We start from the raw sequence: 27,010 nt of genomic DNA, 5'->3' as shown, positions 1-27,010 counted from the left end.
TTCTATTGATTTGAGTCTTCTCCCTTTTTTTCTTGATGAGTCTGGCTAGTGGTTTATCTATTTTGTTTATCTTCTCAAAGAACCAGCTTTTAGTTTTATTGATCTTTGCTATTGTTTCCTTCATTTCTTTTTCATTTATTTCTGATCTGATTTTTATGATTTCTTTCCTTCTGCTAGCTTTGGGGTTTTTTTGTTCTTCTTTCTCTAATTGCTTGAGGTGCAAGGTTAGGTTGTTTATTCGAGATGTTTCCTGCTTCTTAAGGTGGGCTTGTATTGCTATAAACTTCCCCCTTAGAACTGCTTTTGCTGCATCCCATAGGTTTTGGGTCGTTGTGTCTCCATTGTCATTTGTTTCTAGGTATTTTTTTATTTCCTCTTTGATTTCTTCAGTGATCACTTCATTATTAAGTAGTGTATTGTTTAGCCTCCATGTGTTTGTATTTTTTAAAGATCTTTTCCTGTAATTGATATCTAGTCTCATGGCGTTGTGGTCGGAAAAGATACTTGATACAATTTCAGTTTTCTTAAATTTACCAAGGCTTGATTTGTGACCCAAGATATGATCTATCCTGGAGAATGTTCCATGAGCACTTGAGAAAAATGTGTATTCTGTTGTTTTTGGATGGAGTGTCCTATAAATATCAATTAAGTCCATCTTGTTTAATGTATCATTTAAAGCTTGTGTTTCCTTATTTATTTTCATTTTGGATGATCTGTCCATGGGTGAAAGTGGGGTGTTAAAGTCCCCTACTATGAATGTGTTACTGTTGATCTCCCCTTTTATGGTTGTTAGTATTTGCCTTATGTATTGAGGTGCTCCTATGTTGGGTGCATAAATATTTACAATTGTTATATCTTCTTCTTGGATCAATCCCTTGATCATTATGTAGTGTCCTTCTTTGTCCCTTTTAATAGTCCTTATTTTAAAGTCTATTTTGTCTGATATGAGAATTGCTACTCCAGCTTTCTTTTGGTTTCCATTTGCATGGAATATCTTTTTCCATCCCCTTACTTTCAGTCTGTATGTGTCTCTAGTTCTGAAGTGGGTCTCTTGTAGACAGCATATATAAGGGTCTTGTTTTTGTATCCATTCAGCCAATCTGTGTCTTTTGGTGGGAGCATTTAGTCCATTTACATTTAAGGTAATTATCGATATGTATGTTCCTATTTCCATTTTATATATTGTTTTGGGTTCGCTACTATAGGTCATTTCCTTCTCTTGTGTTTCGTGTCTAGAGAAGTTCCTTTAGCATTTGTTGTAAAGCTGGTTTGGTGGTGCTGAACTCTCTCAGCTTTTGCTTGTCTGTAAAGGTTTTAATTTCTCCATCAAATGTGAATGAGATCCTTGCTGGGTAGAGTAGTCTTGGTTGCAGGCTATTCTCCTTCAGCACTTTCAGTATGTCCTGCCACTCCCTTCTGGCTTGTAGGGTTTCTGCTGAGAGATCAGCTGTTAACCTTATGGGGATTCCCTTGTGTGTTATTTGTTGTTTTTCCCTTGCTGCTTTTAATATGCTTTCTTTGTATTTAATTTTTGACAGTTTGATTAATATGTGTCTTGGCGTGTTTCTCCTTGTATTTATCCTGTATGGGACCCTCTGTGCTTCCTGGACTTGATTAACTATTTCCTTTCCCATATTAGGGAAGTTTTCAACTATAATCTCTTCAAATATTTTCTCAGTCCCTTTCTTTCTTTCTTCTTCTTCTGGAACCCCTATAATTCGAATGTTGGTGCGTTTCATGTTGTCCCAGAGGTCTCTGAGACTGTCCTCAGTTCTTTTAATTCTTTTTTCTTTATTCTGCTCTGCAGTAGTTATTTCCACTACTTTATCTTCCAGGTCACTTATCCATTCTTCTGCCTCAGTTATTCTGCTATTGATCCTATCTAGAGTGATTTTAATTTCATTTATTGCATTGTTCATCGTTGCTTGTTTCATCTTTAGTTCTTGTAGGTCCTTGTTAACTGTTTCTTGCATTTTGTCCATTCTACTTCCAAGATTTCGGATCATCCTTACTATCATTATTCTGAATTCTTTTTCAGGTAGATTGCCTATTTCCTCTTCATTTGTTAGGTCTGGTGGGTTTTTATCTTGCTCCTTCATCTGCTGTGTGTTTTTCTGTCTTCTCATTTTGCTTATCTTACTGTGTTTGGGGTCTCCTTTTTGCAGGCTGCACTTTCGTAGTTCCCGTTGTTTTTGATGTCTGTCTCTAGTGGCTAAGGTTGTTTCAGTGGGTTGTGTAGGCTTCCTGGTGGAGGGGACTAGTGCCTGTGTTGTGCTGGATGAGGCTGGATCTTGTCTCTCTAGTGGGCAGGTTCACGTCTGGTGGTGTGTTTTGGGGTGTCTGTGGCCTTATTATGATTTTAGGCAGCCTCTCTGCTAATGGGTGGGGTTGTGTTCCTGTTTTGCTAGTTGTTTGGCATAGGTTGTCCAGCACTGTGGCTTGCTGGTCGTTGAGTGAAGCTGGGTGCTGGTGTTAAGATGGAAGTCTCTGGGATATTTCCACCGTTTAATATTATGTGGAGCTGGGAGGTCTCTTGTTGACCAGTGTCCTGAAGTTGGCTCTCCTACCTCAGAGGCAGAGCCCTGACTCCTGGCTGGAGCACCAAGAGCCTTTCATCCACACAGCTCAGAATAAAAGGGAGAAAAAGTAGGGAGAATTAGTAGAAGTATGAGTAAAGAAAGAAGAAAAGGAGGAAAGGAAGGAAGGAAGAAAGAAGCAAAGAAGGAAAGAAAGGAGGGAGGGAGGGAGGAAGGAAGGAAGGAGGGAAAGAAGGAAAAAAGACAGAAAGAAAGATGATACAGTAAAAATAAAATAAAGTATAATATAGTTATTGAATTAAAAAATATTTAGAAAAAAAAAAAAAAGGGACAGATAGAACCTTAGGACAAATGTTGGAAGCAAAGCTATACAGAAAAAATCTTACACAGAAGCATACACATACACCTTCACAAAAAGAGGTAAAGGGGGAAAAATCATAAATCCTGCTCCCTGAGACCACCTCCTCAATTTGGGGTGATTCGTTGTCTAAAGGAGGGAAGGAAGGAAGGAAAGAAAGAACGAAGGTAAAGTATAATAAAGTTATTACAATTAAACTTAATTATTAAGAAAAAGAATTTTTAAAAAAATGTCATGGACGGATAGAGCCCTAGGACAAATGGTGGAAGCAAGAGTATACAGACAGAATCTCACACAGAAGCATACACGTACACATTCACAAAAAGAGGAAAAGGGAAAAAAATCATAGATCTCGCTCCTAAATTCCACCTCTTCAATTTGGGATCATTCCTTGTCTATTCAGGTATTCCACAGATGCAGGGTATATCAAGTTGATTGTGGAGCTTTAATCCGCTGCTTCTGTGGCTGCTGGGAGAGATTTCCCTTTCTCTTCTTTGTTCTCACATCTCACAGGAGCTCAGCTTTGGATTTGGCCCTGCCTCTGCGTGTAGGTCGCTGGAGGGCGTCTGTTTTTTCGCTCAGACAGGACGGGGTTAAAGGAGCCGCTAATTCGGGGCCTCCGGCTCACTCAGGCCGGGGGTTGGGGGATGGGGGTAGGAGGGGCACTACGTGCGGGGCGGGCCTGCGGCTGCAGAGGCAGCGTGACGTTGCGGCAGAGGCCGGCGTGATGTTGCACCAGCCTGAGACCCGCCGTGCGTACTCCCGGGGAAGTTGTCCCTGGATCCCGGGAACCTGGCAGTGGCGGGCTGCACAGGCTCCGCGGAAGAGGGGTGTGGAGAGTGACCTGTGCTCGCACACAGGCCCCTTGGTGGCGGCAGCAGCAGCCTTAGCGTCTCCCGCCCGTCTCTGGGGTCCGCGGTTTTAGCCGCGGCTCGCGCCCGTCTCTGGGGTTTGCGCTTTCAGCCGCGGCTCGCGCCCGTCTCGGGGGCTCGTGCCCTCAGCCGCGGCTCGCGCCCGTCTCTGGAGTTCCTTTAAGCAGCGCTCTTAAACCCCTCTCCTCGCGCACCAGGAAACAAAGAGGGAAGAAAAAGTCTCTTGCCTCTTCGGCCGGTGCAGGCTTTTCCCCGAACTCCCTCCCGGCTAGTCGTGGTGCACTAACCCCTTCAGGCTATGTTCAAGCCGCCAACCCCAGTCCTCTCCCTGAGCTCCGTCCAAAACCAAAACCCGAGCCTCAGCTGGCAGCCCCGCCCGCCCCGGCGGGTGAGCAGACAAGCCTCTCGGGTTGGTGAGTGCCGGTCAGCACCGATCGTCTGTGCAGGAATCTCCCCGCTTTGCCCTCCGCACCCGTCGCTGTGCACTACTCCGCGGTCCCGATACTCCCCCCTCTGCCTCCCGCAGTCTCCGCCCGCGGAGGGGCTTCCTAGTGTGTGGAAACTTTTCCTCCTTCACAGCTCCCTCCCACTGGTGCAGGTGCCGTCCTTATTCTTTTGTCTCTGTTTTTTCTTTTGCCCTACCCAGTTACGTGGGGAGTTTCTTGCCTTTTGGGAGGTCTGAGGTCTTCTGCCAGCCTTCAGTAGGAGTTCTGTAGGAGTTGTTCCACGTGTGGATGTATTTCTGGTGTATCCGTGGGGAGGAAGGCGATCTCCGCGTCTTACTCTTCCGCCATCTTCAAGGTCCCCCCTGAGCATTGTTTTTGACATTGGGAAATCGTAAGATGAATAACTTCAGGCAAATAGACTGAGGAAGATAGACGCATAAACAGATTATAATACCATGTACTAAGTGTAACAATGCAGATTTTTCACAGTAAAATGGACATCTCTTCCCATGGGATGCTCTTCCTATAATTCGTTTTTGAGTGACATAGATTGTTTTTATTCTTCTAAGCTCTTTGAGTTGGGTTTCTGTGGCTTGGAGAAAAGGAATACTGATTAATGGACTCAAGTTAACTGGTGACAAGAAAGGCTTCCAGGAAAGCTTTGTGGAAGAAGTAATGTGTGAAGTGAGTAAGAATTAAAAGAGTAAGCAGGCTGTAATCAGCAAGTGAGGGGACAAAGGTGAGTGTGAGGAGGCAGTCAGGGTAGGGAACGGCACCAGCAGAACTCTGAACGTAGACGCAGCTTAGTGCGGGTATAGGAAAGTGTCAGCTGGTGTTTCTGGAGAGGGAGGTACATGGCAGGGAACAGCAGGTAAAAGACTGGAGAAATGTCCACGGATCGGAAAATGGAAGAGCTCAGTAAGCCACGTGAACAACTTTAACATTGTCTTTAGGCAGTGGGGAACTGAGCAGGAGAGTCCCATGACCAAGTTTGTAACTGTGGAGGACAGACATGAGCCTTGGAACATAGCATCATCAATCTCTAACCCATTTTCTGATTGCCTGTTCCCTTAAACTTCCTTTTGCTTTAATTTCTTTCTTTTTAAATTAGATAGCATTTGTGGCTTGCTGCTGCTTAAAGGTGGTGACCTTTCTTCTCCCTCCGCCTCAACATTTCATATCAATATTTTAAGTCATATTCATGGAGGTTTTTATTTGTAATTGGAAGAGGAGAAAAAAAAAACTTGGGATGAGAGGAAAGACTGAATAGAAGGAAAATGAAACAGGGTAGAGGGCATTTGTCCCCCTCCAGTTCCCTTAGACTGAATTTGAGCCCCATTTTGAGAGTGAAAGACATAACCAGAGTGCTGGACCTAGGTAGAAGACATTTTGTTCAAGATGGTTGGGACCTGTAGTGGCTTAATCAAAAAGTTTTCTAAAATACAGAATAAAAATCTTGAAAAAGTATAAACACCTTGCTTTCTATTTTAACCTAAATAAATATACTGTACACAAAAAATGATTTGTCAGTCTTTTGATTTAGGACCAGTATCTAATTATTTGCACTGATTAGAATTTCTTTTTGTCTTTTTTCCCTTTAAATCACAGCCTCAATTTGTCACATTTAAGTTTCTTTAAAGTGGAGTAAAAGTTAAATTAATTGTGAAGCAACCTGAGAATAGAATTCTTCTAGATTATCTCCAGTCTTTTACAGTTGTTTCCATAGGTCTTGTTTGATAGCAATATTTGGAGCAACTTCCCTTTGGAGGGAAGTGGGTATGCTATGAAAGGGCAGCATGGGGGATCTTGGTGGTGACGGAAATGTTCTGTGTTGTGATTGCTTTAATGTCCATGTACTGGTTGTGATATTGCACTATAGTTTTTCAAGATGTTACCATTAGGGGAGATTGCTAAAGGGTACACAGGATCTCTCTGTATTATTTCTTACAACTGCATGTGAGGCGAAAATTATCTTAAAATAAAAATTTAATTAAAAAATATTGAGCACCTGTTATGTGCCAGGCACTATTATAGATACAGAAGATACTACAGTAAATGAAACATAAAAATCTCTTCACTGATAGAGCATACATTCTAATGGAGGAGAAATTCTAGTGGGTGAGCCCACTTTTGCCCAATGTTCTGACTTGGCATGGAACTCAGTGCCATTCTGTAGATTGTAAACATGGAAACCTTAGAGTAATTCAGACAGAGTATCTTTGATATGGTCATTGACAAGGCACTTTCTCGTGGCAGATGAGGAAGTTGTTCCAAGTTACTTTGCAGGTAGCAGATGTGGCTGAGTGGGAGCCCAAGCAAGAGAGAAAGAACATGGGTGGTGGTTTGTAATGACTCTAGCTGACTTACTGGCTTTGGGAACATTAAAAAAACAAAAAAACAAAAAAACAAGAAAAAACTTTGAGGAGGAAGCTGAGGATCTGTTGCTATCACATGGAAGGCTATTGAAGCAATTGACATTTGAGCTGTATTTTCTGCCTTGGTCAAAAGCATCATTATCGACGTTGTCCTTCAAGCAGAGAAATCTTAATGTCCTACTTGTCTCTTCTCTCTCCCTGACACTCTATATCTAATCTGTCCACCCAGGATCTCCACCTCCTCACTTTCTCTTCAATCAATTTTTTTCTTTCTATACTTCCAATACAAGTTAGATTATTATGGTCTCTTGAATGACTCCTCAGTATTTATTCAGTAGTTTCATTGGTTATCCAAAAGCTCACCATCATGATTTATATTGTTTTCCAACTTACCTTTTAAAATAAAAATTTCAACATGTCACACTTCTGCTTAACATTAGTTCCAAGTCCAAACTCTATAGATTGGCTTACAAAATACTTCAGTATTTAACCCTATCATACATTTCAAAACTGTATCCTAAGCTGTCCCCATAATACACCCTGTCCTACTCATTGCTGACTTCCTTATCATTCCTAAATACCCTGCTTGTCTTTGCATATGCTTTTTTCACCATCTGAAGTTTCTACCCTGTCATTCTGCCCAAACTTCAACTGATGATTTATCATCTACTCTAACATAATCTCTTTTCTGGAACCTTCACTAAAATCCTCTCTTCTCAGAGAACGGATTCTCTCTTTTACCACCGTAACAGTTTTCTATACACCTGCAGTACAGCATTTGCCACATTGACTTTCAGTCATTTCTTGCTAAATACCTCTCTACTACTAGTCCTGCTCCTAGGTAATGTAGGAAGAACTGGGAAATTTTCAGCAGATAGATCCCTTCCTGTACTTATACTGGGAAGGAATTTTTGTCCTTGTGCATTTCTCCTTTTCTGCTTATGTATTCCCAATCCTTAGATGTTAGATGGTCCAGTTTCTCTTGGAAGTGTAGAGGAGGAATAATTTCCCCCTACCCTTCTAGTTTCTTTGGCTGTTCTATTTTCTTTATCTTTTTTTTTGGCTGTGTTGGGTCTTAGTTGTGGCATGTGGGATCTCTTGCTGTGGTGTGGGCTCTTTGTTGCGGTGCACGAGTTTCTCTCTAGTTGTGGAGTGTAGGTTTTCTCTCTCTAGTTGTGGCACATGGGCTCCAGGGGTGCGAGCTCAGTAGTTGTGCTGCGTGGGCTTAGTTGACCCGTGGCATGTGGGATCTTAGTTCCCTGACCAGGGCTCAAACCCATATCCCTTGCATTGAAAGGAGGATTCTTTATCCCTGGACACCAGGGAAGTCCCCTCTTTGGCTGTTCTAATAATCAAATTAACATAAGACAGATTAGCAGGATAAAAATTAATTACATACATTCGTGGCCCCCATAAGAATGTGAGACCCAAAACCAGTCAAGCAATTGACACCTCTATGCTATTCTGAGCTAAGGAGAAGGACATGGGGAGCTGGGGCTTCAAGTGAGAGGAAGACACTTCACTCAAGGGGAGATGGGAAGAGCAAAGGTTTGCTAAACAAATGTTTGCCATACCATGTAGAGAAGTCTTTCAGATGTAAAAAGAAGTTAATTTTGGTAATAGCTCTCTTCCTGGTACAGCCTCCCTGTATAAATTCTTTTAGGCAGTTAAAGGGCAGGTAAAAAGAACAATTTTCTGGATCTTCCGTTTCTCAAAAATACCTAGTCCCAAATGATCCTCATACCACATACACACATTTTGAAGTGGCAAATTTTGCTCCCTACAGAAGCAAAACAAGATCAAACCCAGCAGCACCCACCTTCCCCCAGCTCCCTAACTCCTTGGTGACTGGGCCCTTCTTTAGCACCCAAGAATGTGCCTTTGTGTCACCCAGATCCATACTGATCTGCTTGAAAAAATCATCACTGTCTTATTTGCCCCATTTGTTACTTCTATTGACCTTGTGCTAAGGACAACAACAGTTATCCCAAGCATGTCCATGCTTGAACCTTTGATTCAGGGAGATTTGTGTTAATCCAGGTATCACTGTGCTATGAATACTGTCTCAGAGATCACCAGTTTTTAAAAACTACTTGTACAAATGACACTACTTAGCTTGAGATCTCTGTCTATAAATTTGGTTGTCATCTGTACCGTGCTTTGAGTTTCTTTAACATGGAAAATGTATAATGCTCTTATTTATCTACATCCTTTCTACACCTACCAAGTAGATGCTACGTTGCCATGCTGATATATTCAAAGCATTCAGAGCCATACAGACCTTTACATTACTCTGCAAAATAATTATCAGAGCTTCTTACATTTGCCAGTGCTTTCGTGGTGATACATGGATAGCAGTGGATATCAAGGTCCAAAGAAGGACAGTTAGAGTGCCCTGAGAAATACTTCATGTTTTTATTAACACCTTAACTCACCTATCCCACATTTATTTCAGGCCTTCTACTAAATTATTGTGAATATTATTATTTTGGGTCATACACCATAGTCACATGCACGCGTGCGCACACACACACACACACACACACACACACACATGCACAAAGTGATGGTATATATATTTCTATTGTTCTCCTGAAGAGCCCCAGTATTATGCATATTATTTCACACTTAAAACACTTAACATCACTAAATTGAAAACAGAAGAAGCAGGGGAGGGAACAGAAGGTGATAAATGAAGAGGAGGAGGGAGAGTGGGAAGGCAGTGTGCAGCAGGAAGAGGCAAGGCATATGGGGAAACAGGGATATGTCAAGTTCATAGAAAATAGCAAGCCAATCCCTGATTGATGACATGCATTTGCTGAGTCTCTCATGGTGCTTCAATTTAAGGGGTGCTGTTACTGAGCAAGGGGACTGTCTCACAGTGGCAGAGACCTTTGTATCTATAGCAGCCATTGATATAAAATTACAGACCTAGAAGTGTTCTTTAAAGACTGGAGCACAGTATATGGCTTCCTTATCTTTTATTCTTTCTATTCATATTTGGGAGGAAATTCCATCCTTTTTGTCCCAGGTTCCCTGAAGGGCAGATTCATACACCTGCAGTTTCTAAAAGGTGTCTGATTATAATCACCATATAAATCCAAAATCCCTACACTCAACCAACAGAAAAAAACAGTTCAGAGAGCAAATATTCAGAGCCTACCCAACTGCACACTCAGTGGACTTTGTGACTCTTGGACGGCAGACCATGCAGATGTGCTCAGTGCAAAGAGGGGCTTTGCAGTGACACAGACCTGATTGCAATTCTGGATGTGAAATAATGTGATCTTTGTAAAATTACTTAACTTTTCCAAGTCTCTATGTCTTCAACAAGATAACTGTGAGGACTAATTGAAAAAGGGATGTGTCAGCATTAATACCTGGCATAGGAAGTCCTGTAAATGTAAGTTTCTTTTTTCTTTATATCCATCTTAGCTGACCACCATTTGAGAAGCTCAATTTGGACAGAAATCTACTCCCTAAGATTCTGACTTGTCTAAACACCTCTGTAGACAGGGCAGCCTCTGCCAGCCATCATAGTCAGCAGCAGGAGGCATCTTGGGCAGGAAGCTGTCTTAGTGAAGGAGGTGGCTTCATTGATAAGATATCTTCAGGAGTAGCTATCACAAGGAGCTATTGCAGGGAAGGGAGAAAACCAAAGGGTTATTGTAGAAAGAACTGTGTTGATATCCTAATATGCAGGCATTACATGTAGGCTGACAGAGTAGCTGGAGACAGTTCTAAAGCCAGCCTGGAGGTTTAGTGTCATGGCAGAAGAAATACTATTTTGTACTGCTTATTAGGGTCCTGAATTTACCTAAGGCTAAAACAAACCAGAAGACTTCTCCTGCATAACAGGTTACTGGCACTGGTCAATTTTGCCCCACATAATGCCTTACTCCAGCGTGATTTCATGTGGATTGCTAAAGACTTAACATCTTTTTTTTTTAACATCTTTATTGGAGTATAATTGCTTTACAGTGGTGTGTTAGTTTCTGCTTTATAACACAGTGAATCAGTTATACATATACATATGTTCCCATATCTCTTCCTTCTTGCGTCTCCCTCCCTCCCACCCTCCCTATCCCACCCCTCTAGGTGGTCACAAAGCACCGATCTGATCTTCCTGTGCTATGCGGCTGCTTCCCACTAGCTATCTATTTTACGTTTGGTAGTGTATATATGTCTATGCCACTCTCTCACTTCGTCACAGCTTACCCTTCCCCCTCCCCAAGACTTAACATCTTAACAGTATGAAAGAATCCCAAAAGGTTTTCAAGCCTCCTTTTGGAAGTATGCCATAACCTTGGTCAGAAAATATTTCCTAAATATCTGTACTGTTTGCTATTGTGTGGCTGGTGTCCTTAGGAATCACTAAGGTTTTGGAGCAAGAAATTCTAAATATGATCCTAAGAAGACATATCTGAACTCTGTCTGATAATGAAATGGAATCATGGGAAAGTAAGCCTTGAAGGATGGGCACATTTGAGTAGAGAAAAATGGGCAGGCCAATCTTAGTTGAAAAATGAACAAACTCATGACAATGGGGATGATCTTGGCTTATTCAAAGTTTAAAGACCAGGTAGTGAGGCTTCAGCTGCAAGTGAAGAGGCAGGAGAAATCTCTGTGAGAAGACCTCAGTGCCTACAAACTTTTCAGCCCCTTAAAAATATGTGTTTTCAAGCACTAAACAACTTATACCTGCATCCCAAGAAATCAGAAAACAGTTAAGTGTTCAGACTATTTCCAGTCAATGCTTTAGTGGTCACTCCTCATGGGAGAAGCACAAAGACCTTAGAGGACATTCAACTTGAAGCTTCTTACTGGTTTTTTGTTAACAACAGGATTTGTGAGTTACTGGGAACCCCTCTGAGGTTGGTGATACTGTGTCTCAGAATGTCCTGGATGGAAAAAGGGGACTTGACAGATTTCTGCTTTCATGTAAGAATTATTTGTTTTTTGTACTTGACACTACTTTGAAGGTATTGAGGAACAACAAAAACAGCACCTTGCAAGGACAGTGAGATATCAATTACTTTTAATTACTCCCCAGCTCTCTCCCTTAATTACCTATTATGTTAGCTGGGATTTATTGCAGAATAATAATAGTGATGCGTTGCATTTACACAGTTCCGTTCTGCAAGGAGTACAAAGCACTTTATAGATATGACTTCACTATTAATGTAAAGAATAAAAATGTTGAAAAATACTTCTATGAATAAGGAAACTGTAAAGTAGCTGTATTCCCATTTTTCAAGTAGCACATAGTCTAGTTTACAGTAACAGCCAAATTTGAGGGATCCTGATAATAAACCTGCCCCTCTATATTTTACATGTTTATTTATCTTACATGGCTCTCATGTTTGCTGATTAAAAACTACTTTCCATAATATATAAAATAAGAATATCAAAAGATATTAAATAACAATCCTACCAGAAGTACAATACTCTGCTCACTCTAAGATTTAAGAAATGGATATTGACTTTTTTTTAGTCTAAAAAAATCTTTGTATAGTAGTAAAATATTTTGAAGATGCCAAAAAGATAGATCTTGCAATTTTTAGGCCTGTTGATTGTAAAATACATAATTAGAAATTTACTATTAATTTTGTTGGGATATTTATTATTTTGTCCATTATCCTAAAAATTATATAAGTGAGGGTAGCTCTAATTAACCTCATTCTGTAAATGCAGAATATTATTCACTCAGTCTGCATTTAATGTACTTATATCCCTCTTGCTTCAGACCTTGTAACCCTATTGCTTCTCAAAGGTTTGCCTCCCAATGTTGAGAACAAGTGGCCTAAGTTTTAAAACCAGTGTTTTCAGGAACAGTTGCTCATACACAGAATAATTATGTTGGACTTAAAATGAAGAGCTGAAGTACATCACTCAGCATTCAAGAGCTCCTCCATGCTTGGTGAGCTACCCTTCAGGGTTAAAACTACTTATACATTAAAACAATGGCATTTACATGCTTCAGAGGTTTTCTTTCCCCTTATCTTGTCTGTTAGAATTAATAAGTTAGAAGCATACAGCTCAGAATGGAGGCTTGATTGCATGCCTTTTGCTAAGGATCTGAGACGTGAGGAGACTGCACTTTGAGATACAGAGTAAGCACCTTTTGGACCTGAAACTGCCTTGCATAGTTTCCATTTTTATATCCTATTATTTGTATTTAAATACATTCTATTGCTTATAGAGATATACTAAAAATTGTAAGGTTTTTACATCTAGGCTAGAGATGGTAATGAAAACTAAGTGTTTTTAATTTGTCTTCTTTGAATAGTAAATTATGCCACAAAAGATCAAAAAGCATTAGTATTATCTTCTTTTAGAATTTTGTTTAGTAGTCTTCATCTCTGGTTGTTGTAGATACTCCTAGAAAACAAGTCAATGGAAAAAGGCAATGGAATTTTGATCAGGAGGCATTTATTCTTAATTCCAGTTTAGGTTTTACCTTATATTGTTTTGAGATAGAATTACTATACATAGCAAAAAAAAATTTGTTTAGCATCTTTCTTTTCAGGAAATTGAAAGGTTAGAAGCAACATTTTATTTATCAGGTAGGATATTGAGAAGGAAATTCTAAATCAGTGATTGCCTCTGAATCAGTTACTTGATTATATTAATTATCTCTTATGCCTTGGTTCTCTATTTACAGAACGAGGTTAATTATAGCTACCCTCACTTATCCCATAGGATTTTTTGGGAGAATGGATGGAATAATAAATATACCAGTATATATAAAGTGAGATATTCAAAATACAAAGTATAACACTATAACACTTTTTTAGTACAGGAATGTATTACAAAAATAAGAATTTTTATTTAAAATGAGAATATTTGCTATAAAAGAAAGATCCTCAGAATTGAATGGAAAGAGAGTAAGTGGATGGAGAGGGCGGAGATGAAAAAGGATAACAGGGAAGGAAGGGAATTAGATGATTCCAACAAGAAAAAGAATTTAAGGTCTCTGATGTGTCATTTAATTGGAGAGAATTGCAGTGTTGGGTTTGGGCTTTGAGAATGACAGGGCAAGGGGGCCCTCGATCTCTGCGTCCCATGGAATTCTGAACGGCGGGGATAGGGTAAACATTACTGGGATCTAAAGTGGGTATGTCTAAAGCTGAGGTTATTGGCTGCCCCCATCCACTAGCTTCTGCTCCATTGTTTCTCTAAGTTGTTCAACAAGATGATAATTCCACTCTAAACCCAGAAGTGAAAGCTTTAGTCATTGCTCCCTTTTCACTCTTCTTTATCCTCCATATCAAAGGAGTCTTCAGATGCCATCAGATTTCCCCCGTACAATGTTGCTTCCAATTCTCTCTGCGTCTTGACTCTCAGTGCTGCACTGTAGTCCTGCTGCTCTCATCTTATACCTGGTCTCCAAGTCTCCCGTCATTCCCGTTTCTGATAGAGAATACAACAGACCAATCACTCCTCTTACAGAATTACTATCATGAGGTCAGCTGTCTCTTCATGAATCTTTGGTGAATCCTCACTTGCTACTGAATGAAGTTTAGACCCTTTAGTCTACTCTACTTGAAATTGCCAAACGTCCAAATCCACTTTTCCAAACTCACTATTTATACTCTAATCACACTGACCTCACACCATCTCCCTTAATACTTCAGAGGCTTTATTCCAGCTATACCTCTGCCCTTGGAACTTCTACTCTCTAACATTTTTTTCATTTCAGTCAGTGTTTCAAAGTTCCTTTCAAATTCCGACATTGGTGTGCTGGAGCCTGAATCAAGTGTTCTCATTTCTTCTCAACTCTGTGTTCAGTGACATCTCATTAGTGGTCTGAAATCAGCCATGGTGGGAATATTTACACAATAGTGATTGGCAAATAGTACCCCTCCCCAACCAGAACCAGTTTTAAACCAGCACATCACTGCTACTACCTCTAAATCTTTGATTGTTCCCACTGACTTACTTTTTGTATCACTCATTTGAACCCTTCTTTATGTACTGAAATAAATACTTTTAAAAATTGTTTAATTTATGGCTTGACTTTCCCACCTGATTGTCTTCCGAAGTTCATTGGGCAAGTCCCATGTTTTCCTTTATATCTTTGTCATCTGAAGAAAGATACTAAGTGAAAACGGAAGCATTAGTATACAACTCTTCTTGGCTTCTCTGTCTCTGAAGATTATTGCCTTTTATAAATTCAGAAATTATATCTTATTAATTTTTTTCTTTCTATCCATACAGTGCCTAGTGTGATGTCTCACTTATCATATGTATCCAAAACTTTATTTGAATCACCTCTGTATGCTCACGGTGAATGCTAAATAAATACTGACTTCTACCTGACAATGAAGAGCCATATTAAGATGTTTTTTTTTTACATTTTATTCCAAACATAAACCAAACTGAAGGTGTAATTTTATCTAATAATCTTATAATTTTAATACTGAGCCAGTGTCTCTGATGTTGATTAGAATTTGTAAGTATCCCACAGATATAATTGGGATGTTTGGTAGGTGAATAAAGGTACCAACTAGCTAACAAGTATTGAGCATTTACTATGTGCCAAACACTATGCTAAGATTTTTTACATATATTTTCTCATTTAGCCCCGACATCATATTTCTAGGTGAGTACCATTACTACACTCATTTTACAAATGAGGAACCTGGCTCCAGTATAGTTATGTGACTATACCAAATAGCACCAGCTTATTAAATGATGGGGTGGCTCCAAGTTATTCTGACTTCAGAATTCTCATCTTAACCACTATATACTTTAATTCCACATAAGAACAGCTCTTTAATGGTGGAATTGTATTATATTTTCAATGTTTGCCCATACCAAATCAGGAAAATTCTGAATATTGAACTGAATTTTTTGAACTAGTCTCTTAATAATACTTCTTTTGATTAGTGACGCTTTATTTTCATCCTACTCTACTATCCCATTTTAAGGTTAAAAAAATATTGTTGGTTAAGGCATCATTTAGGAGCCTCTAAAAACAATTTTTTAATGGAGAGCTTACTTTGTGCCTTAGTGCTATTCCAGGTGGTCTGGGAATTAAAAGGGGGTAGGGGAAGATATGATACCTTTCCTCAAAGACTTGATAAGCTACTTGAGAAATTGCAGTTAGCACACATGGAACAATTAGAAGACAGGTGGTAATCTCTATGGTACTAACTGATAGAATTTAAAAATTAGGAGGTATCAATAAAGGCAAAAAATACAACAGCTTCAAAGAGAAAGTGGAAGAAAGTGAAGGTTGATTTTGGAGAGGGGCAGATGAGAGGATATAGTAAAGAGAGGAAAACAAGTGAATGTGCTGAGGCAGAAAATGAACATGATATATTTGGAGACTTATTGCTGAGGCTCTGAAATCTCTGAATACTACTGAGTTTTAATGCCATCAACTCTCAGTATCATTTGTACATATCATAGAACTTCAAGGTCATGACGTATTTTATCCAGAAGAAACAATTGCCTCACTGACAAGAAAAGTCAAATTAAATGCAGTGTTTACATTTTTATTTTGTTATGCATGTAGGCTCCCAGTTACTCATAGCATTCATTTTCCTCTCCTTGCTCCTTGATCTTTTGATGGTGTCTGGCAACTGAAAGCATTGGGGCCTTTGACAGAAAGCACTGAAGCCTTTGACTGGGAGCCTATCCTGCAGGCTTGAGACTGTTGTTTTTGAACAAGTTATTGTCCTTTTTTTTTTTTTCCAAACTCAGTTTATTACCTTTGAGTCTGTGATCTCACACTAGAAAGACAGTCATTGTCTCCACAATGTTTTAAAGTCATTTTACCTTGTGATTCAGCAAGTGCCTGACTGCCCTTCTGCTCTTCTCCTGTTTGTCTTGTTTTGCTCCTAGACCAGATTCCCAGTTCACCCTAAGATTTGGTTAAAGGTAATAAGTGCTTCTCTATCTATCCTATGTAGTCCTTTCTCTGCCTTACCCTTGTTGGGTAAACAAATGTCCTAGTTTCATTTACAGTAACAGACTTTTGTAAAAGTGTTCTTCTGTGGAGCCAACGTAGGAGCACATTCACTGATCTGGAAGGGGTTGCTTTTCAGATCAGTGGGTTGCGTTTCTTATTAACACTCTGAGAGGTTGGGAGGAGAGTACAGTGAAAATCTTCTGTCCTCCTTCTCCTCATTCTGGAGCATTTCCCCTTTTTTTCCTGGTGCATTTTAATTCATATGGTAACCCAACCATAGCTATGGCCAGCACTCTTTCTTAGGTCTCAGATTTCTTCTTGTTCATTTTTAATTTGGGAGATAACTGTTTATCAGCCTCTGGTTGGATTTCCTCCCAAGTTCTCAGTACTGAATCTGGCTCTATAATAAATCTGAGTCAGTATCTCCTTAAAGAAATTTTATAATAGGAGATAAGCCCATTCAAGTTGTAACACTCTCTTAAGATTCTTCACAACGGGGGTTTCACCTACATGCTAGATGTAGCAGGTTCTTTTTGTTCCAAGTGGGGCTCTCCAGTTTTAGCTCAAAATGCATGTTGGGATGCATTTTCTTAGGTGTTGATGCCAAAAACTGGCCTCTGTACGCTGGTGCTGAATTGAATCTCAGAGACAGAGTTCTGGGTGAAGTAGAAAAGAATAGCTTTATTGCTTTGACAGGCAAAGGGGGACACAGCAGGCTCCTGCCCTGAAAACTGTGTGTCCCAAACCAGGAGGATTTGGTGAGGAATTTTATAGCAGTAGTTCAAGTGTGGGGTTGTTGATAAGATTAGGGTGTGCGCAGGGCCTGTACTTCTTTAATCTGGCTGCAAGTAACCTCTTGATGAGCTTCTCTGGCTCCTCTTAATCTGGCTTTAGGTGGTCTTCTCTGGAATGAAGAATGCTGATATCTTCCATTTATTGGGGGGGGTTAGTTCTATAAAGAGCTCAAAAAATATTGATATGTGTATCCCTTGAGGTGGAACCAGGACCCTGCCCCAAGGCTGCGCTGTTGTTTCTTGGCTTCTCCTCCCTTGTCTCTGCATCCCCTCTCTTCCCTGATTAGCAACTGTTTGAATCTGCCCTTTGGAACTCAGGAGATGTCATGGAGGCTGGAGTCTGTTCCGTACAAGCAAGGAATGGGGCACACAGAAAGGCTTCCGTGCCCAAGAGATCCACAGGGTCCTGCTCGATTTTGGTATGAAACCTGAATCACCCTTACCGGGCTCACGGCAAAAAAGACATGCTGTTGCTGGCTTACTCATCTCTCAAGAACTCTTCCCTAGACAACATCTTCAAAATCCCTGAGAAATTAATTATAGGAGAGTTTCAGCTTTGGAAAGAGCCATGCTCTCCATTTTCCTTCATTATTTCTAAACCAACATGAGAATATAAGTAGAAACAGTGGGACCTCTTGATGACTATAAAAATATGATAGTGTGGGTGGAGTGCAGTTTTAGAGTTGATGAGCATAAGAAGTGTGCTGGTGTTTTAAAATGTACCTGAGACTTGTTTTAATCAGGCATAGTAAGATGCACAGACACAGAAATGACTGTCATGAAGGAAGAAGTTTTTATACTCACAGACCCCTAGAAATATGAAGCATGGTGCTCTATGTAGGGCCACTTGGCAAAATAATAGAGCTGGTCAGGAGGCAAAGGGAAAGGAAGGCAATGTGGGCAAAAGCCTTTATTGTAGTTTCTGAGGGAGGGAAATGGTGAGGCAGGGTAAGCAGGTTTAGGATTGGCTAGTTTGAGTAATTTGGGTGTGCTCTGGGACAAAGAGGCTATCTCAGCCCTGGAGTAGATGGATAGTGGCCCTGAGTATAAGAGCTAGAGAGAGGAGGTAGTTGTGGGATATGGATTGGTTTGGATTGGTTTGGATTGGTTTGGATTCCTTGGTTTGCATTTGAAAGGCACACTCCCCAGTAAATTGTCTGCTATCTCTAGGGATTAGCTAACCCTGGGAGGGGCAGTCTCTACGAGGGTCAGCAAAGCACCAAGATGTTAAAGCATAAGAATAAAAAGACATGCTTAATACAGCTGGTAAATATTAAAAAAAAATGGCTCTTGGAAAAACAACAAAACACAACCTGATTTGTAGCACTTGCTGAATTCCACAGGAGCTTGAGCAAGGCTATGACTTAATAAAATCCATTTTAAGGACAAATTCTCTGACATGGCTCTGCCGTGGGGCTGAGATAAGGGAGAAATTAGAGTTAAGGTGATATGCAGGGGGTCATGATGGCATCCCACTGTAATCAGCAGAGGCTCACCTTGGTGTTGGGGATGGATTTCAGTAATGATCAAAGTTTAGTATTTCCTCCCTATGTGTGATGACTTATGTTTATCCCCTGTGCAAACCACTAATGTATTTACAGTTGCATGTATAGTGATTAAATATTACGTAAAATAGATTAGAGAATGAAAGAATGGAGTTAAAATTTTCCTTAAGAATTTTAGGAAGTAAAGAATGGTTTGTGGAGAATTTTATTTTCCCAGCTATAAAGGAAGAAAACAAACCAAACATTTCACTCTGAAGTATCTTTAAGCCATGCCATTTAGACCTTTTAAAATAAAATTTAAAATAATTTCACCTCTAATAATTCATTTCACATTTTTAACTATGCTTGTAAATGGAAATCTCAATATCTTCACAGACTCTTAAGTACCTCAATAGGAATTTTTTTTTGATTAAAGAAGAAGAAAAATCGATAAGAAGGTTAATTTTCTGATAAAAATGGTATTTAACTAATGTTTGGAGACAATTTTCCATGGGTTTCTTACATTTCTGTACATCTTTTAGACAAAGGCCCTAACTGCCTTTTTTTCTATGTTTTCCAGAATATTTGTGCAGAACATAGACTTGGAAGATAGATATAGTGTTGCTACTGGAGCAAAGGTTGGTCAGGCTTATTGTCCATTATAAAAAACTTGGGTCCCTGAGCTTTTGCAACACAGCCCACTGTATTTATAAGCATCCATCTGGCCCTCTTTGTGTCACTTTGTGGGAATTGATGTTCAGGGAACCAGTACAAATACTGACTCTCTGGCTACTACAGTTGCTGTGAGTGGTACATTGCCCTTTGCTTCTGACCCAGGAATCTCATGTCTTCTACCAACATTCATGAAATTTTGGTAGGTTGACTTGTTAGCTTGCAGGCGGGGTATAATCTCAGACCCTCCACAGTTCTTAATACCTAGAGAAACTTGTACACATTTGTACCAGGGTACATTATAAGAATATTCAGAGCAGAATTGCTTGTGATATCCCCAAACTGGAAACAAACCAAATATCACAAAATAATACATCCTAATCAAAACAGACACAAGTAAACTATATTTTTAGAGATAAATACACTGGCAATAGTAGTATAAAGAAAAAGAAAAAAATGTATAATAAAAGTCATGGTAGTGGTTATCAACAATGGATAAAGAGAGGTAATTTCAAGAAAAAACTCACAGGGGACATCTACAAGGCTATCAGCACCCCATATCTTGACCTAGGTAGTAGATACATGGGTGTTTGCTTTGTATTTATTCACCATACTGTGTATTTGTGCTTAGTGTACTTTTTGTGAGAATGGTATTTCACAATAAGAATGGTTAAAAATTACTTTAGAAAGAATTCCTTAATCTATTATTCTTTGTATGAGATAACCCAACATAACTGCTCACTGTGAAAAATATAAAAGAAAAAAGGGAATTTTATATTAAAGATTAACTAAACCTTTACAGTCATTAACTGCCAAGTTTTTAATGCTTTGTTGAATAAGATTCCTTGAAATGCTACGCTTATAAATTTGCCAGACTATTAAGATGGAAATCAGAGTTTGTTTTGAGAATGATTTTTATGTGTTTTCTATAGTGTTTCACTTTTGAGAGTATGTACTGTGAATGTATACATAAGGAATACATCCCTTATGTACAGCGTAATTGCCTGTTTAAGGAAAAAATGGCCTATTAACAAAGTAAGTATTTGGAATTATTGATGCTGTCTCTGTGTGTTATGCTTTTGAAAGAATACAGAATATATGGCCATTTGATAAAATGCATGTAGTAGTTAAGAAAAATTTTGTTTTTCAACTCCCTTATGTTCATTGCTATGTATGAAATATTAATATTTCTTTGATCTGCCAATGTATGCATCTCTAATATATCCCCTTTGCTGGTTGCAGTATTCCTTTCTGTTTATTAAAAAAATACAGAAAATATACTCTTTTCAATCTTAAATATTTTTAAAGGAAGAGCAGTTTTCTCCAATTTGTCATAAGATTTAAAAGAGAACAACAGAAGTAATAATTATGAGACTGATTTAGTGGTGTAGTATGTTGAATGGCTGAAACATTAGGGCTTTCTTTATGTTTTAAATAGTTTGAAATCTTTTCATCTTATACCTGCTGAAAATTATACTACAGTTTCACAGATCATTTATAGGAGGTGCTATGCTCTAGGGATGAGGAAATGAATGCCAAGCAAAAGAAGACATTAACACAAGGCTACTGCATTGAGAGTAGGATTCAAAACCAAGAAGTCAAGATTCAAACCCAAGTTCAAAGCTCTTTTCTACTAAATCACAAGTTCCCACTCCCACACCAAAGCCATCAGTACTTCAGGAAATTCTTCTATGGCACCTGCTCCATTTTTTCCTTCCTCAGGCCCCCAATTTGTCTCCTTACACTAGTCCATTGACTTGAATTCACAGCTCTCTAATTTTAGTCTCAATCCCTTTCTCTAGCTTGGGTGTATGAGGAGGGGAGAAGAATGAAAGATTTCTGGAGCCCTGAGGGCTGATTTTTCATTAGCATAAATATAAGCAACGAGGACAACAGAGGACTCAGCAGCAAATGGCTCATAAGATCTCCTCTTGTTCAGTATATTCAGAAATGGAATTAATTTTAATACCGCATATTAGCAGTCATCTAATACATAGGTAATCTCCTTGCATTCCCTTCCAGGAAGCACAGATGCTGTTGATAGAATGAATGGAAGTCAGCCTGATCTAATGGAAAGTGTTTTTCCACTTTTTCCTAGGATAGGCATTTTGGTCTGAATTTTGCTGGCATGTACTTATAAGGCACTCAATAACTGTTAGCGCTATTAGGGTATGGCTGAGTGAATGGATCATGGTATAGTGGGGACAGTACTGGACTGGAAGTCAGAGAAATTGAAATCTGGTTCTTGGCTTTTTTGCTAACCAGTGGTGTGAGTATAAATAAATCACTGACTATCTTGATTTTAGTTTATTTATTTGTGTAAGCAAACAAACGAATGAATATGAGGATTTCTAAGATACTGTTAGCTAGTTCTCTGTTTCTCAGACTTTGTGAATGATGAATAATACTCATTATTTTCAACTATTCAAAGTAAAAAGATAATAACTATGTTTTATTTATTTATTTATTTATTTTTTTTTTTTGCGATACGCGGGCCTCTCACTGTTGTGGCCTCTCCCGTTGCAGAGCACAGGCTTCCGGATGCACAGGCTCAGTGGCCATGGCTCACGGGCCCAGCCGCTCCGTGACATGTGGGATCTTCCTGGACAGGGGCACGAACCTGTGTCCCCTGCGTCAGCAGGCGGACTCTCAACCACTGCGCCACCAGGGAAGCCCAATAACTATGTTTTAATTCAGTGATGTAAATAGGGTATATTCTTCACAAAGGCCAGTTACCTGATATTTTTATTGTACATAAAAATAACAGATACAATTTATAGAGCCCTTAGTATGTTTCAGATAATATATTAAGTACTTTACAAATACTACCTCATTTAATCCTTTATGAATTAGTTATTATCATAATTTTATAGATGATTGGACTCAGGCTTTGAGAGTTTGAGTAACTTGACCAAGTTCCAGAAGCTGCTCCGGATTGGTAAGACATGACTTCGAATCATTTCTGTGTTACTCCAGAGGCTGTGCTCATAACCACTGCACCTGAATGGAACCTGATAATACAGGATTATCAAGGGGAATTACTGGCTCGAGATAAGAGGGTTTAATTTTTTTTTAATTTTAAAGTTTATATATAATTATGTTCTTTGTGCAAAATTCAAATAACACATGGCAAGATGTGAAATTTCCTCTTTACCCACCCTTCCACTCCTACTCTCCTTCCCAACAGCATAATTGCTGTCTATAGGCTAGTTTGGGAGGTGGTGTTAGTGACCAAGAGGAACACAAGGGACCCTTTGAAGTGATAGTTGTGTTCTGATTCTTAATCTGGTACTTGGTCACCCAGATGTGTCCATTTTTGTGAAAATATATCAGGCTGTACATTTATGGTTTGTATACTTTGTTTATGTACATAATATTCCAATAAAAAGCTTATCAAAGAAAACACCATATTGCATAAACATGCTGTACTATTAGTTGTCCAGGGCCTCTCTTTTGGGAAACTATGGCAAAAGCTCTATAAAAATTGAATTCTCTCTTTATTTCTTAAGGATTGATGATCCTACCCTATAATTTCTAGGATCCACTTTGGTGGCCTCCTACATACTCAGCAATCTCTGTACAATGTGTTTCTCCATGTGGGGCTGCCCACATTCTCAGAATACCTAACTTCAAACTGTGCTTAATTTTTAATCTTAGTTGAACTCAAATTTTAGATTTTCACAATGGATCTTGTCAGGAATAATACCTCTTCCCCATTCACCTGGTTTCCATGAGGAAGGATTTTTCTTAAAGTAGCATTATCTATCTATGTGAAACTCTGAGTGACAACTTTTGGTATATGTAGCCTAATACCTCCATTTTCATGTCTCTTAGGAGGCTGCATACTGACACAGAGCTCTTGTCCACAGTTAGCCATAGAGGTGCTCATTGTTTCTGCTCACCAACATCCAGTACTCTTCTCTGGACATATGGAAGGCTAAATTTACTGATGGGGCCATATTATCAGTTTTGGCCACTGGGTTGGGATTGACAGTCGTGTTTCACTTTTGGAGCAGAGCATGTGATTGCCAGAAAAAGAGAGACTTTCCAGAACCCTGTCTTATCTTTCTACAGTAGCAACCAGCAGCATCTGAGATGGTAGTTGCTTCTTCAGTTTGGGCCCCAGAGAGAGGACCAGAACATAGAGCAGAGTCTCTTCTGACCTGTGATGGACATGTTAAATGAGCAAGAAATATGCCTTTGTGGCTTCAAGCCACTGACATTTTGGGGTCGTTTCGTGTTGCAGGATAACACAGGCTCTGCTGATCTGCAGATCAGGAGTTAAACTTAGCAGCTGAGGCTCTGCCCATGGGCGTGAAGAGAATCATACGGTGCTGCCTGTATGGGTGGGTAAACCTAATTCTCAGGTTTAGGCTTCAGGAATTCATTTATTAAAAATTCAGAACTTGGGAATTCCCTGGTAGCACAGTGGTTAAGAATCCGCCTGCCAGTGCAGGAGTCACAGGTTCGAGCCCTGGTTCAGGAAGATCCCACATGCCGCGGAGCAACTAAGCCCATGCACCACAACTACTGAGCCTGTGCTCTAGAGCCTGCGTGCCACAACTACTGAAGCCTGTGCACCTGGAGTCCGTGCACCGCAACAAGAGAAGCCACCACAATGAGAAGCCTGCACACTGTGAATAGTAGCCCCAGCTCACTGCAACTAGAGAAGGTCTACGCACAGCAATGAAGACCCAACACAGCCAAAAATAAATAAATAAATAATAAATAAATAAATAATTCAGAACTTTATTTTAAGGCTATATCCTTCCATACCAATGTAATATGTGTTAGAGATTTTTAAAAATGTCTCTCGGGCTTCCCTGGTGGCGCAGTGGTTGAGAGTCCGCTTGCCGATGCAGGGGACACGGGTTTGTGCCCTGGTCCAGAAAGATCCCACATGCCGCGGAGCGGCTAGGCCCGTGAGCCATGGCCACTGAGCCTGTGCGTCTGGAGCCTGTGCTCCGCAATGGGAGAGGCCACAACAGTGAGAGGCCCGTGTACCGCCAAAAAAAAAAAAAAAAAAGTCTCTCGTTTACCTTGCTCCTTTGCCTAAATTGTTGGTTTAGAAATTGTATAGTGTAGAGGAACATTGTTTACTAGACCTCTTCCCTTCTAACTCCATCAGGTTCCTAAAGGGGGCCAGGTGACCTAGAAAGGAACTGAAGAGGTAGGTAGAGGCAAGATCATGCATGGTCCTCTGGGTAATGTTAATGATTTTGTCTTTAATCTAAATTCCATTAGGAAGTCACAGAAGGTTTCAGGCAGACATGTGACAAGATAGGATTTGCATTTTTAAAAAAGCAGTCTGATTGGTGTATAGAGAGTGCTTTAGAAGGGTATGCAAACAGACCTGGGGACACTGGTTAAGGGCACATTGCTGGAAATCCTGATAAAGCATGGTTGTTACTCAAAGGAAAAGAAATTACTGGACTTGCCATTTTTAAGGAAGAAAATTGGGTATGTCTTTAAGACAAAATGTCTTTTGGGCTAAAGAGGCCAGTGTTTTGGTGGAGAGTAAAGGATTATATGGATTTGGATTATCCATCACATATGCTCTGTGGATCCCTTCATTATTAGTCTTTTCCATTATTCCTGGGTACTTAATTTTCTTTAGCAGTTGACTAGCCTTGTAAGAGTCTGTTAACTCTTAATCTTCTGCAGAGGGTAGGATGGAGATAATGGAATGAGATAGAATGAAGTAGTGAGCTACACTGGCAAGGTGGTGTGATGTGATTCCAGTATTTGATGGCATTATACATCATCAGACAATTAACTTTTCTACAGCAATGTTCAATAAGTACACAAATATATTTTAGAAGTTACATCTTTTTTTGTTATTGTTTCAATTATTAAATCTCTACTGTGTGTCAAGTCTTTTACATATGTTATCTCTAAATGTTATAGCAATTCTGAAAAATGTCAGTTCCTATTTTACACATGAGAAAACAGGCCTAGGGAAGATAGGTGAATTTCTTACAGCCAGATATTAACTATAGGACAGAATCTGGACATCCAGGTGCCTACTTAATATCCATTCTCCTTTCTGAGCATTGGAACCCCAATTTTGCTGAAGATTTCAATGTGCCTAGCCAAAGCTACATTTCACAGGCTTCTTTGCATAGTCAATAGAGACTAACTGGCTGGTGAAATGTAGCTGGAAGTTGTTTTGTAGGGCTTTGGGAAAGTGCCTTAAACAGAGGGCTGACTCGGTTAACACGTACATTAATGTACATACATTCTTGTAGTTGGTCCTTCCTGCTGGAACAGGATATGATACCTGGAGCTCCAGCAACCATAATATAAGCATAAGCACCTAGCCAGACTATTAGGATGGTATAGCAGAGACCTTGATGAAGCATGGGTCCCTGAAGAAGTCATGGAGCTGTTTTATCAGCTCTTATGTTAGAGGAAAATAAAATTCCCATCTTGCTTATCTTATTTCTCTTATATAGGCAGTTATACACAATTCTTACAGTTAGACACCAGAATACAATTCTACCCCCCTCCCCATTGCTTTATCTTAATGCTTTATTTAAAAGAAAAATTATAAAATTAGAGTTATAAAAGTAATAAAATAATATTGCACATCGAAGAATGTTCACACACAATCACAAGCCTCTACCTCTGCAGATTAGGAAGAATCTTACTTGTCTTGAGACATCTCAACTCCTTGATTCTCAGCCCCTGCAAACTTGTATTTCCAAGGCTTGCTTTCTTGTTCTCCAATTTCAGTCTGTGGCTTCCAAAGTAACCTTTTCATGCTTCTGCCTCTGAGAATGAGAGTCCTTGCCTTTGCTTGAATTTTGTGGCACTAAGACTCCTGCAATAATTGCGGTTTCAAATTTCAGCTGCATGAGAATCTCATGGTATATTTGTAAATTAAAAAATCTGATTTTCAGACCTACCATAGAGATTTTTGAATCAGTTGTTCTGTGGCAGGGTCCAGGAATTTGCATTTTTAACAAGTACACCAGGCAGTTCTTAGGTATATGATACATACGTTGCCTTTGAGAAACCCTGCTAAATGTTTCCCCCTAACTAGTGCCTTGTACTGTGTTATCTGACCCAAACTTGCAATAAGGTGGGGGGAGATATTTATATGGAGTTATGTTTTCCTCTCATGTAAGCCCTGCTGTGGTGTGAATATCAAAGATGATTTCTGAAATTTAGTAAGTTGGTCAGGGTAATATAGCTTAAGTTTTACTTACTATAGAAAATTTCTTGTAAGTATTAGTACTAATTGGTATGGCTGGCACAAATTGAACCAGATGGATAGGTAAGTCTCCTACTTTTGCAGAGATCCAGTTCCAAGTTGCCTTTCCTGTTCTTAATTATTCAAGATTAATTTTATTTTGCAGAACATTCACAGAGAATTGCCAATACCTTTCCTCAAAGGACATAATTTAAAAACTTTAAAAGATTAAAATTTTTTTGAAAGTTTGAAAAATTGCCACTATCTCTACAGATGCTATGATTTCAGTTCAATGCTACTTATTAGAGGCAACAGTTATGAGAAAGTGAACCCTAGGCCACACCTTGAAAGAACATAT

At 39.5% G+C, this 27,010-nt stretch overlaps 1 pseudogene; it reads right to left on the bottom strand.

Annotated features, from left to right (window-relative positions):
* LOC116752679 overlaps positions 1–13,993 on the bottom strand; it is a 35,772-nt pseudogene extending 21,779 nt beyond the window's left edge.
* Positions 13,994–27,010: the final 13,017 nt, after the last annotated feature.

Source organism: Phocoena sinus, chromosome 4 (genome assembly GCF_008692025.1).
Source record: "Phocoena sinus isolate mPhoSin1 chromosome 4, mPhoSin1.pri, whole genome shotgun sequence".
In the NCBI taxonomy this organism is placed as follows: domain Eukaryota; kingdom Metazoa; phylum Chordata; class Mammalia; order Artiodactyla; family Phocoenidae; genus Phocoena; species Phocoena sinus.
The sequence above is the reverse complement of the archived record's forward strand: the minus strand, read 5'-3'. Positions and strand labels throughout refer to the sequence as shown.